General features: G+C 32.4%; 1 protein-coding gene across 1 annotated transcript in view; it reads right to left on the reverse strand.

The window, feature by feature from the left end:
• The window catches only part of LOC130448715 (protein yippee-like 2), a 249,952-nt gene that overhangs the window by 134,917 nt on the left and 101,973 nt on the right, over window positions 1-13,062 (reverse strand). The window contains exon 3 of the mRNA XM_056786196.1: window positions 10,113-10,160. The gene's annotated coding sequence lies outside the window, so the exon portion shown is untranslated. The remainder of the gene's footprint in view (window positions 1-10,112; window positions 10,161-13,062) is intronic.

Below are 13,062 nucleotides of genomic sequence, written 5' to 3' on the forward strand. Positions count from 1 at the left end.
GTTTACTCGTTTGATTGATCGACTGATACTTCTCCAACTTTCCTTTCACAAAATCGGGGGGTATTATTTTTTCTGTTTGAACATAAAGTTTCCACTAAATGAGTTTTCCTCTTTTGAAGTTCGTGAGCTAAAGATACACTACTATAAAAATTATCTGTGTACATAGTCTTTTGTCAAGTGAATTTTCTGACAACTCCAAGATTGTCCTGGTGGCAGCGGAAATATTTATATCACCAGTTTTGTCTTTGCCGCAATATAAATATCACTAAGTGTCTCGTCGATACAAAATTCTTCTTCTGGTACATAGAGATCTGGGAAACAGAAATGGTATCTTCTACCAGTATTTATTGATAAAATAAGAGTTTTTTTATTTGTATGTATAAGCATTGGTTGACCAGTAATTTCTGACTTCAGGTAATTGTATAATTCTCATCCACAATATTACAAAAAAACTTTTCATTTCAACTGAAGTGGTATCATAACAACTTTTTATGCGAGCATGAGGTAGAGTATTGATATGATATTTCATACATTGGGCTTATCTGTTTGTTTTAGTTTCATCAGTTATGAAAATTTTGTAACAAGCAAGTTCTTTTTTTCTTTGAAGTTGTTCAGGATATCTTCAATTACGTCTGGTTTTGTATCGCTCTAGTCAAATAGTTTTAGCCTCGATATGCAAAATACAAAAAAATACAGAATCACTTGCCATTTGAAATCAAATCGATATCATCTTTTCCGCATTCCGCAATAATTCGAGAGCATATTTACTGGAAAGTTCCTTCTACGCTGTAAACTACTTCTATTCTAATAATAATATTTAATTCCGGATATGCTGCATACTGTTAATTTTTGCTATGGACTTATATACTAATTATGATCTATTACTATTACCCAAAATTTAGTTACTCATTGTGGTTTTATTCTGTATATTGAAGTTTTATTATATTTATTTTATCGTTATTAGTTATTTTTTCGTTTTCCCAAGCATTTGTCTACAAATTGTAACAATTTTTCGATAATAAAGCATTTCTCTCTCTTATAAACACAGTGGAAAAAGAGCATTTTCCATAAATTTTTTCTAAGAGGCCCCCAGCCATTATTTTTTTGAACATGGTGGCGTTCAACTTAATGATTTTTATATGCAACGATTTAAAATCACAAACTAGATTGTACCCTTATTACCATAAATAACAACAATAGAATTAGCAAGGGGAACAACAACAAAAAACAATTGTTATTCACATAAGTTCAAGTTGTACCTCACTCTAATATACAGGGTGTACCAATCGTATGACAAACCAATCACAAAATGTTATTGAGGTAAATAATAATGTCTTTGGGGTCCATATTTTGGAATTTTCTGAAACTATACGGGGTATTGTATAACTCCTTTCAAAATCAAACATATGATAAATAAACGCTCTGTATCTTACTGTACGTTGCAGAAAAAAAATTATTCCATCTAAAGAAATTTCGTAATATGATGAGATATCTCTTTATTTTGTTAAATGTTGACAAATTTCTCTTTTGTCTATGGAAACTCTGACCTTTCATTTTGTTTCTTCGGTTACGCAAACTCCAATTTTGTAATATTTAGTGCAAACTGTAATTAATATTGTGCTATAACATTTTGTGAGTAAGCGTTTACAAAATATGACATAAATGTTAGTCGTTCACATAAGCAATACTTACAATAAATAAGTAAAGTTTTCTATTTAAGAAATAGTGAGGATTTGGGTACTACAAAAACTGTTTGCTTGCATGTAAAGTTTATCGTTAAAGATTTCCAGACCGCAAGTCTTCCAAAAAGAGCAATTGTAAAACTAATGGATTATTTCAATAACACGCTGGTGAAGGAAAATAGGAGAACACAAACAACCTTAACTAAAGAAAACGAAATGAAAGTACTGTTAACTATTACAGAGCATTCGCATGTCGTGTCAATCCGTAATAGCCATTAAATATGTCAGGTAAATATTTTTCCTATACGAAATCACTTTAATACCATCTTCATAAACAGATCAATAAGCAGAGGAGCCCAACTTATCTCTCGACTTAACAAAATTTGTTTTCTTTTTATGGGACTTCATAAAAATTGAAAATTGTGAAGATGCTGATTGTAGGGGATAAGAATAATTTCAGACGTTAACATGCCTCTTCCTTCCATAAGCGTTACAAAAATATAAATCTGCAGTAATTGTTGTTCCAGGTTGTATAAGCATTCCACAAGCAACACACCTTTTTGGTTTTAAAGAACAGTTGTCACACTCTTATGGCTATTGATGATTCGTTTGAATTTTGTAAGTTTCCATGGAGAATTTGTGTGTATCCATTGTTGTAATTGTCGTTTCGTTCAACGAGTGATTCATTGATTCAATATTTTGTGAACGGTTCAAAACAAACGTAGTGAAGAAGTGGTCAGTGGATCACTGTCAATAATTATATCAGCGGCTGCCTTGGTTTTGGAGCCTGATAGATACGTTGGTTGTTAAGTTAAAAGTAACTAGATTTCTTCCTAGAATTGCAGCTTCCACGCAATACAAATGGTACCAAACCGATGATGTTGCAAGTGCAAAATTTTGCATGAAACAATCAGCTGAACTGCATCTGTGTTTGCTTTCTGTCAAGAAATATTTCGTCTTGGATTGCATTGCACATTGTATTGCATCATATCAATGGAAATACAATAAATTAACTATATTAGAAACAATATCAAGCAACACAAAGTATCAACAGCGCAAGAAACTGCAGATCAAGAAAAACGTTGACTGCTGCTGCAGTTTATTGCGATTTCTAAATATCATTAAAATTACATTGAAATCACTTCTAGAGGGGGGTATTAAATACAGCCAACCATTCGTTAATTAACAAACTGTTTTCGCTACAACTATGACACCCCCCGTGGACCACCTAACCTGAATTTCCCGGGATAGTCCCGTGTCCCCCCTTGTTTGTACCCGAGATACGTCCCGCGTTTGAATGTTAAGCAGTAAAAATGTAACACAGGATAATTCACACTTTGATACTAAATCTAAATGGCTTGTTTTTCCGGGGGGTCAGATTTTCATGAAGCGAATTTGGATAGGCTAAAAACTGTTGTCTCCTGTGTACTGATTATCCCTCCTTCTAACACCTCTCTCGAGAGGACTGCAGTGTAGATTTGCCGAGCTTTTCATCACTTGTCTAATTATAAACAAGATAGATGCTTCACGTAGCCAAAAAAGTATCAGTGGAAAAAGTAGTGACTGAGAATAATTAAGAAAATACTATATTATAATCAGTTTTTTTGGTTCTGTTGTCAATTTTTTGTATTGTGAAGTCCAGAAACCACTGCAGCGTGGGTTTGCGGAACTTTTCATCACTTTTCTAATTTTAAAAAAGATAAATGCTTCACGTAGCCAAAAAAGTATCAGTGGAAAAAGTAGTGACTGAGAAGAATTAAGAAAATACTATATTATAATTCGTTTTTTTTTGGTTCAGTTTTTAATTTTTTGTGTTCATAAAATCATGTGAATATCGTTTTGTCACTAATAAATTTTGAATATCGTACTTTGTAAATAGCATTCGTTTCAACTAATTTTTTTAAATATATATTACCCCCAGATTTTGTAACCTCGATGCCATCACACACCGTTTGACTCACTTTCCGTCTCTGAAGACGATAATCTGCTTATTGAAACGCGCTTCAGATAGTGGAATTGTGGGTGTTGGTATAGTGGTTGGGCGAGCAGGGTGTTCAGAATGAATATTTTGATAGCACAATGTTGGGGCGGGAACTCACATGTATCTTCTATCTCATATGTCTGTATCTTTTAGCTCATATTGCTTAATTTTAAGTGAGAAACTCTCAGCGCATGCGCAAATATATTTTTTAACTTAGATAAGTGACGAAATATACAGATTGAGATAGGAAAATTTTCAGACAACCCTCGTATTTTCTCTTGTGTATAAAGTATGAATAATAAAAATTTTGATATGTCGGATTCCACTCTTCCGCAACGCCCCAATTTTTGTCAAGAGTTAAATTTTCTGACAAATGACTAATAAAAAAGTGGGGCCGACTTGCAGTATTTGAATTTCCGCAATTACAAAGTTTCAAGCAGTTTTCCAATATACCGATTACAAATATTAAATGTTTGCTGCCCAGAATCCAATTAAAAAGGCATTTAACTCTTCCTGTTCTGGGAGTCTTAAGACTGAAAATTAATTTTGTACTTGAGAAGTAGTGAGGAGCTCCTATATTTAGATTTTCAATCAAGATTGGCCAATGTTGAGATTTGTCGTAGAAAATTAATTACACACAAACGCTTAATCGAAAACATAGAATCATTTCAATATAAAAGCAATTTACTGATAATTGAATGATACTATATTATTGTATGAATATAAAATTTAGTCTGTAACTGTACTCTGAAGCATTTATTATATACGTGCTTCCTAATGTAGAATTATAAATATTATCCACAAGAGTAAAATGGTTAGTTATACACTACATATCACAACTTCAGTACGTAAGTCAAAACATCGGAGTATATAATTTATATTATGCGGATAGTTTTTGTTAGAATTTAGGTTTTATGTTTCTAAATTACTTAACTTTAGGTCTCTTTTGTTATAAAATTAGTTTTTGGAGTTTACTCCTTAAGAATCGATTTGCATATATAAGGGGCCCGGTATGAGAAAAATGTGAGGAGTAAAATCTATCGATAAATGTCCTCGTTACGTTTTTGGTGCGCACCCTATGATGCGCAACTTTCTAATTTGGTTGTGAGTGTAGGGTATATGGACACGTGCATAGGGTATACTGCAAAGCGACTATACCTATATGTTATACTTATATTGCTATTTTTATAATAAATATCAATAATTAATATTGTTATTGTGAAGTTTTAATTTTTATCACTGTGTTTCGCTAAAGTGAACTGAAAGTATTTTCAAATAACTATGGCAGAAAGAGGTGTAGATGATATTGCCGGAACATCTAACAAACACGTGGTTGCAAGGTACTTTATAATTCATGTATTATATGTACGCCGCTCGTACTGAGTGGCGATTTTAATGTCGATTTTAACAAAGATGATGGATTGACATTAATAAAATTTTGAAAATCTGAACTGAATTTAGATATTGTTTCTGATAGAGCAATGGGGACAACGAGATATGGTACAAACATTGATGCGGTATTTTCAAGATTCGTGAACCACGTATCTACGAACGTCTATGTGTCTTATTTTGGTTACCATAAACCACTTGTCACTGTAATTAATAATGCAGACAATGTTGATTTAATTAATATTTAAAAAAATGATAATAGTCTGATAATAATAATTACATAATTTATCAACATTCCTAATGATATATTTATGCACATCTGAAATTGACTATTGTAAAAAGTTTAATGTAAAATATTTCATCGATTAGTTGTAATAAATGTATATGAAATGAATAAATTGAATAAATATATATTTATATATGTATATTATTTTCATTAATTAACAAATTTACCCTTTTATACAGTATCCATTTTTTTTAAGTTAAATAAACTCTTTTTGCGTGTGGTTAGACTATCGAACTCCAGTCGTGCGTCGGAGCTGACACACACAATTTTTTTTTATAATTTTTGAAAAAGGTCGAAACGTCAAATTTTTATCTGTCTTTCAAAAATTATACATAAAAAAACTAATTTTAAAATAGAAGAGATTAAAGATCAAAACGATTTAGAAAGTCAAACATATATAAAAGGTCTAAGAAATAAGTAATTGAAGAAATTTAGTTTTTATATATCTAGGCTAATATTTATGCCAAAATATACTAATAATCAATTTGACGATCAATTTATTGAATATTTAATACAATTAAACCGTCATATGAAGATATTTAAGAACCCTAAACTCAACCTAATCTCTCTAGATCATGAATTCCCAAACTGGGCTCTTCGGAAACTAGAGGATCCATAGAAAATAATATCAAGTCCCTATTCGCTAATAGTTTTAATTTTTGCATTTGAACAATGGCTCATAAAATTAGCTTATCGTGCCGAAATTTTTGAAAAGGTCAATTAAATAACTATACTTTTGCAGAGAAAATCATCAACTATATTTTGACAAGTGATAAATTAACTTTATAAAAAGTCAACTACCGGTGTAGAGCACCCTGGTTTATTAAGCATATTCACAGATCTTGAAAGTTCATCCAAATCAAAACACACATTTGACTCAGTATTTTTAAATAAGTTTTCAGTTTGTGTTAGGAGTGCAAATAGCTAAAAAGGCTATCTTAAAATCGCTCCCATTCGTCATAACGTATCGATGTGAAACAGTCTTAAAACCTGCAAAAAACACATATCTATCGAATATAATGCCCAAAAATAAAACAAATATTTATAAAACACTAAAATAATTTCATTCTTCACAATAAAACTCAAGTTGAGAATAACATTTCTTGAAAACAATGTAATATGGGGTTCCATAAAATAAAAGGTATTTGGTTGGTGTTCCGTTATCTCTAAAGTTTAGGAACATAATTTTATTGTTTGATTAACATCAGACACTCAAACTTCCAATTTTGAAACTCCCATTACCTGTAAGTTATAAATTTTAATACATACATAACTTCTAGATGTCCAAGCCAAGTTTAAATGCTAAAATTGCTGTGTTACTTCAATATATAAAAACGGATATATATTTCGTTTCCACAATTCCTAATAAAAAACCCTTATTTCATACAGGAAACACATTTGCACGCGTCTCCTCAGAGCTAAAATCATGAAATTTTGCAATCTAACAAAGCAAATGCTTTTTGGCACAACGATCCTTATGAAACTCTATATAGTATTGATATTACGACATTTACTTCCGGAGATACCAGAAGTGGCCATTATTTCAAGAAGGCTAACAGATATCGAACTATGGATAACTTTATTCGATAGACCTCATGAAGATCTATCTGTGTGAAAAATCATAATGAATTACGCATGCGCAGAAGTATGCAAATGCATTATTTTCACGAAAAATCAATAAGTAATATGAAAATTTAGTCATTATTGTAAGGTTAGGCTAGATTTTTCGATAAAAATGAAGCATTTGATGAGATCTACCGAACAATGATCGTTGTGGGGTGGCTTATCATACTCTTACCTGTTTTTTTTCTAGAATAAACACATCAACGATTAATACTAATAAGTGATATAACCTAATTTAAAGATCGTCAATATTTTCATATTATTAGAAATTCTAGGAAAATTCATGTATCAGTCGTGGATAAAATATAGTATTACAGTCGCATTAATGGTTTGCTCGCCTACATTTGGTATTTCATCTCCGTAAATAATAGTTACTTTCTATGCTAGTTGAATAACATACTATTAAGTAGGACGAAGCAAGGTCTCTTAATCTGCATTTTGTTCAAATCAATATAAGATATTTCCAAAGGAATAATGAGAACAAAAAAGCACTTCTCCGAACAAGAATATCAGCATCAGGAAATGTTTTCAAAAATATCGAACTGATTATACCATGAAAGCAGTATACGCACCTACCGATACCAACGATGTTACGTCCGAGAATGCCAGATCATTCGGATATTTCCTTATCGATGAGTGAGTGTAGTAGGACGATGCTATAAGGTTCGTTCTAACCCAACAGAAAACCGTCTTTGGTAAGTTGAAGATTGTGCGCAATCCCGGGACTGTATTTTCAATACTTAGTTGATAACAAGTACGGTTTCAAGAACAGTGCATAGCCGGAAATAGCGTAGAAAATGTCAGTTGAACGCTTCCCATAACCGTTCCAAGAACTGTCCAAACTAACAGGTTTTAACAAACTCTTCAAGTCAGTCCTCGAGTTCAAACCCGAATCGGGCAACATTTAAAATGTAAAATTCGGCCTGAATTCTCTCGGTAAGCAAACATCGACAGTATGTATAGTGATCTAGATAGTCTCTCTATCTGTGGGAAATGTGGAGCGCAACATAGGTACAAGTGAGAGATGGCCTACATCCGATAATGGATATGGTACAAGAAGAATGAGAGTTAAATGAAAAGGCAAAGAGCAACCCATATACCGTTGCCTTAAGCTACAACTTTGATTTACATTACATTGATTACATTTACGTTGAAAATGAACAGAAAAGTACTTATCAAGAATATTAAATGTATAAATAATTTGTCTCAGCTTTAAATCAATTGCTTACGTTTTGATTTTCATGATTTTATAGATATGACAATACTACTTTTCTAAGAACAGAAGGAGGGAACTCCCCACCTTTTATATTTTTTATTATAGTCTAGTGTATATTGTATTCCTCTGTCTGTGACTACACTGGATTCATGACATTTACGGAAGACAAATCTAGCAGAAATTTATCAGGTTACAAACATCGAATATTATCAAGTGATATCAGGGTGAAGCATGCAATCAAGAGGGTTGCTACTTAAGTTTTGAGATAGACAAATAAAAACATATATTTATACTTGGATATGCCTTTATTTTTTTTCAAAATATTTTTCATTAAGATCAATACTCTTATGTATGCGTTGGAACATATTGTCGAAGCATTTTTTCTATTCCGATTTAGATACTTCCAAAACCTGAGGTTTTAACGTATCAACCACTTCTTCAACTATAGAAAGACGCCTCGCATTTTATTTTTGATCTGCGAGAATAAGAAGGGTGCCAAACAAGGACAGTACGGCGAATAATCCATCAATTCGATGTTTAGACTGTTCAAAAACGTTTCTACTGAATACACTGTTTACACCACTACTACACCAACACTCACAATTACACTGTCTTCGATAACCAAATTATCATCTTCAAACACTGAAGGTAAAGTGTGAAAGCTCGCATTATCGTGGTGAAGAATAATTTGTCTTCTGCAATTGGTTTCCCTGATTTTTTCGAACATTCCTGGCAATTAAATGCTAATGTGCCATTCAGAATTTTTACGTTGCTCTAATGGAACGGTGCGAAATGTCCAGGTATTCTAAAAAAGCAGGGGTCCATTTGCTTCTTACGCGAAAAACTTTGGTTGGATTAGGACGACCCATACAGTCGATTTTTGTTTAGTTTCGGATTCATATGCATAAGCCGCGATTGAATTTTTTCAGCATCTTTACTTCAATCGGAATTAGCTTTTTTGAATAATTGTCAAATTATGCAGTATCCAAAGCCAACTAATATTTTTGAGAACCAAATATGCGATATTGAATGTATACGATTGGAACTAAATCTCAAGTATGCTTCAATCTCATGGTATGTCACATGACGATCAGTTTACGCACAGCATCAATGTTTTCTAGAACCGTAACCGAATTTTGACGATTTCCACGTAAATCATCTTGTAGCGAAGTGCGACCACGACTGAATTTGGAAAACCAGCGAAACGCAGTGGCTCGAGATGGTGCTTCATTACCAATAGTCGAAGCGAGTTGATCGGCACATTGCTGTTGATTTAATACACGTGGAAAAAGACATAGAATATGAAAAATGTCAAACTTTATTATAGCATTGTCAGATTTGACATATTCACATCAGTTTTGCTATATTTCTAAACTTAAGTAGTAACCCTCGTACCAAAACACAAAACTACCTTTATTGTGTAGATTTAAAACAACGAGTTTTCGGAGAAATGATATTAAATTTTCCAGGGATCGATATGTGTCTCAAGTATTCCAGGAAAATGGAAAAGCTGAATATGTTGAGGTCTCCCAAGAATTACTAAAATCTCAGAATTTATGTCCAATTCCATACTCTATGGGAATATCTTATTAATACCGATCGACGTTTTTATTCACGCCAATTATTTTTTATAGTGTATCTGTAAAAGTGATAAATTGTTCTTCTTGAACACGTGACAAATAGTGACATTGAAATATGACTAAAAAATATGAACAGTTTCGTTCATTTTCTTGATATACAAAGAAATAAAGTTTACAGAGAGGTACAAATTGTGATCCTATACATTTGAATATAACCTCATTTAAGCAAATAGAACATTGATACTTCAATCGTAGTAAATCCTTTTATTACAGTTCAGATAATCGAGGATTTTATTTGTGAATTTTTTAGGAAAGAACTAATTTTCATGAAAATTTTAAATAATATCGTTCTTACCTTCTAAATAAAAAGAAATGTCTGTTAGAGGTGCGCTTTACCTTTGCTCTAAAAGAAAAGAAATAACATGTTAATTGCCGGTTTTGATATCAGGTACTTTACTCGTTGATTCAAAAAGTGTGAATTTTTTGAAAAAACAACTTTCCCTTACTTTTTTCGAATAGTTCTTAATAATATGAATTATACGAAATATGAACCTACAAGAATCGAGGAATTCAAGCAAGTATTACTGAAATTATATTGTTCTTATCTATTGAGAATATCCATGTAATCTAGAAAAAGTTGACTGATTTAAGCCTTTCATGTCATTGTAAATAGTATCATTTTTATGATAGTTGTAACAAAATTCAGATTACATAAATTTAAACAGAGAAATGGATTCGATTCCAAGAATGAATTCATGAGATTTTACTGAGTAACGGTACTTTGGCCATGGTTTCTTCAATACAACAGTGTGGTCTATACAATATATATACAATATACAATATATTTTATGTTAAAACCTCTGCATTGAGTCATTCTGTAGCTTCCGGTGAATTACATCCTATTTCATTGAATAACGAGTTTCCTGCAGTGTTTCAACTTCTCAAAGTTTTCCTGGAAATCAGTTTTCGGGATTATCCTCAATTCATTTATCATACTAATCTGAACCGTCTGTTTTTCATCGACGCAGTGTCCTCTGATCTGCTTTTTTATTGAGGAAAACAACCAGAAGCCCTATGGAGCTATCTCGGGACTGTATAGACGTTGTACAGCTTGGTGTTTTGTCAAGTAATGCATCCAAGGTTTGATAAAGGCGCCTGCACTTTGTCAAGAAAAAAATCATAATTTTCTTAACTTTGCTCCAATTTTGATGTCCTTTGTTGAGTCTTGGTGATTCGGAATACTTTCACTGCTATAGTAATTTTTTACATCAACAAAATGTGATAAACAAAAAAGACATTGTAAACAAACGCACGCCACTCATGAACTAACAATTTTATTTGGTAATGGAGCGTTCGTTGCGGCCTTATTGGTGAGACCTTTACCCCAAAGATATGACAACAGATATTTTGGAATATTCCTATAGTTTTAATTAACTAAAAATGAACAAAAAAACTATTCATTCACCCAAAGTTCTCTATAATATAACTATAAATGACCTGTGAATCTTCTTTTTCCAAAATTTAATTGTGCTTTTAGACAACAAATCCAAAATAACCACAAACTATAATGGAATATTTATCTAAAGATCTATTGTCCAGGTTAAATTCCTCTTTAAGGTTTAATTAGATACAAATTCAAGTTGTACTTTAATTGTTTGAACTATTCGCTTTGCACTTCGAGTGCCCGGAATTGATACAGCTTCAAGAACTTCTAATTTTAATTATACAGTGGTGAAATATATTTTTCTACAATCACCTGATGACGAAAGCTTTTTGGTTATTACTGGTAACGAAAAGTTGCCGTTTACTTAGTTGACATTATTCCTATAGCGTGTTTAAATTTGATTAAGGCGCGTAGCAACCAGTGAGTATATGTAACACAATCAAAATATGAATATTTACACTGATAGTATTAAAAGTTGCTTAAAATTTAAAAAATATCCTTAAATCAAAAGTATCGCAAAAGCGTTAACTTTGAATTTTTACAACACTAAAATTGTCATCACTCTAGTCCATAGGTGGGGAACCTGCGGCCTCGAGGACGCATGCGGCCTCCGCTAGGTTCTTGTGCGGCCCTTTGCCACCTAGTACAAAATGGTAAAGTTCGTTTCCAACAACTATTGTACATCAACTCCATGACAATTGCGCGACAAAATCCCACCAAAGACAGTCATATTGTAACATGACGTCAGAATATTTGTCTGAAACGGATCCTAGCACACATGAGGGAGGCTCTGGTCCACAGACCAGACTTGGACACTCAATGTTGATTTTTCAAACAGTTTTCAGCGCCCCCAAGTTGCTAATAGATTTTCTGATTTTGACGAGCACACTCCTGCTATGAAACTGGCATTTGAACCACATTTAATAGATATATCCGAGGCTCCTACAGAACTACAAATGGAGTTAAGTGATTTAGGGGAAGATAGTATCATCAAATCCCTTTTTAACGTTAAAAAGGATCGCTTAGATATCTGGAAAAATGCTGTTGAATATCCTTCGAGAACATGCTCGCCGTTTACTTTCCTGCTTCGGAAGTACCTACTGTTGCGAGACAACATTTTCTCTCATGTCAAAAATAAAAACAAATTTAAGAACGCAAATTACAGATGCACATTTAGAGGATCAATTAAAGCTGTGTGTTACGAAGCTTGATCCAAATATACAATTACTGTCAAACAAAATATTTTTTATTGTATTCTTCTATAATATTTTTATATTATTTCATTTGTATATTATATTTAAAATTTTGTGGTATTATATTTTTTTTTCTATATAATACAGTAAATTATTAAATTTATAGAAAAACTCGATGTTAGAAACGACATTAACTACAAAAAATAGTATGGACTTCGGTCAGTTTAAATAGCATTTTTTAGAAAACATTGCAACAAAGCTTTTGTTGGGAGTTCAAAACAAAACTCACTTATTAAGCAAGGTAAATTTCATATGCTCATTATTGAAAATACTTGTGTCTGTAGACATGACGAAATGGTGAAAATTACTTGAAAAACATGACAAAGTATATCGTTTTATAGTTACCATTCCTGTTTCAACACCTCGAATTTTCACTGTCATAAATAACATACAATAAAATTCTATTGGCTATTCAAAGTATACTGCCACGATCATCTTGTCCGATAGCCAAGCAGCTATTAGCGCTCTGAGGTTCAATGTCATAAGATTCAAGTTGATTTGGGAATGTGTGGATAAGTTAAATGCGCTAGGTAAAAATAATAAAGTTAATATCCAGTATATTTCGGGCAAACTGGAGTGGAGGAGAATGGAATACTTGAGAGACTTGC

Source organism: Diorhabda sublineata, chromosome 9 (genome assembly GCF_026230105.1).
Source record: "Diorhabda sublineata isolate icDioSubl1.1 chromosome 9, icDioSubl1.1, whole genome shotgun sequence".
Lineage (NCBI taxonomy): Eukaryota > Metazoa > Arthropoda > Insecta > Coleoptera > Chrysomelidae > Diorhabda > Diorhabda sublineata.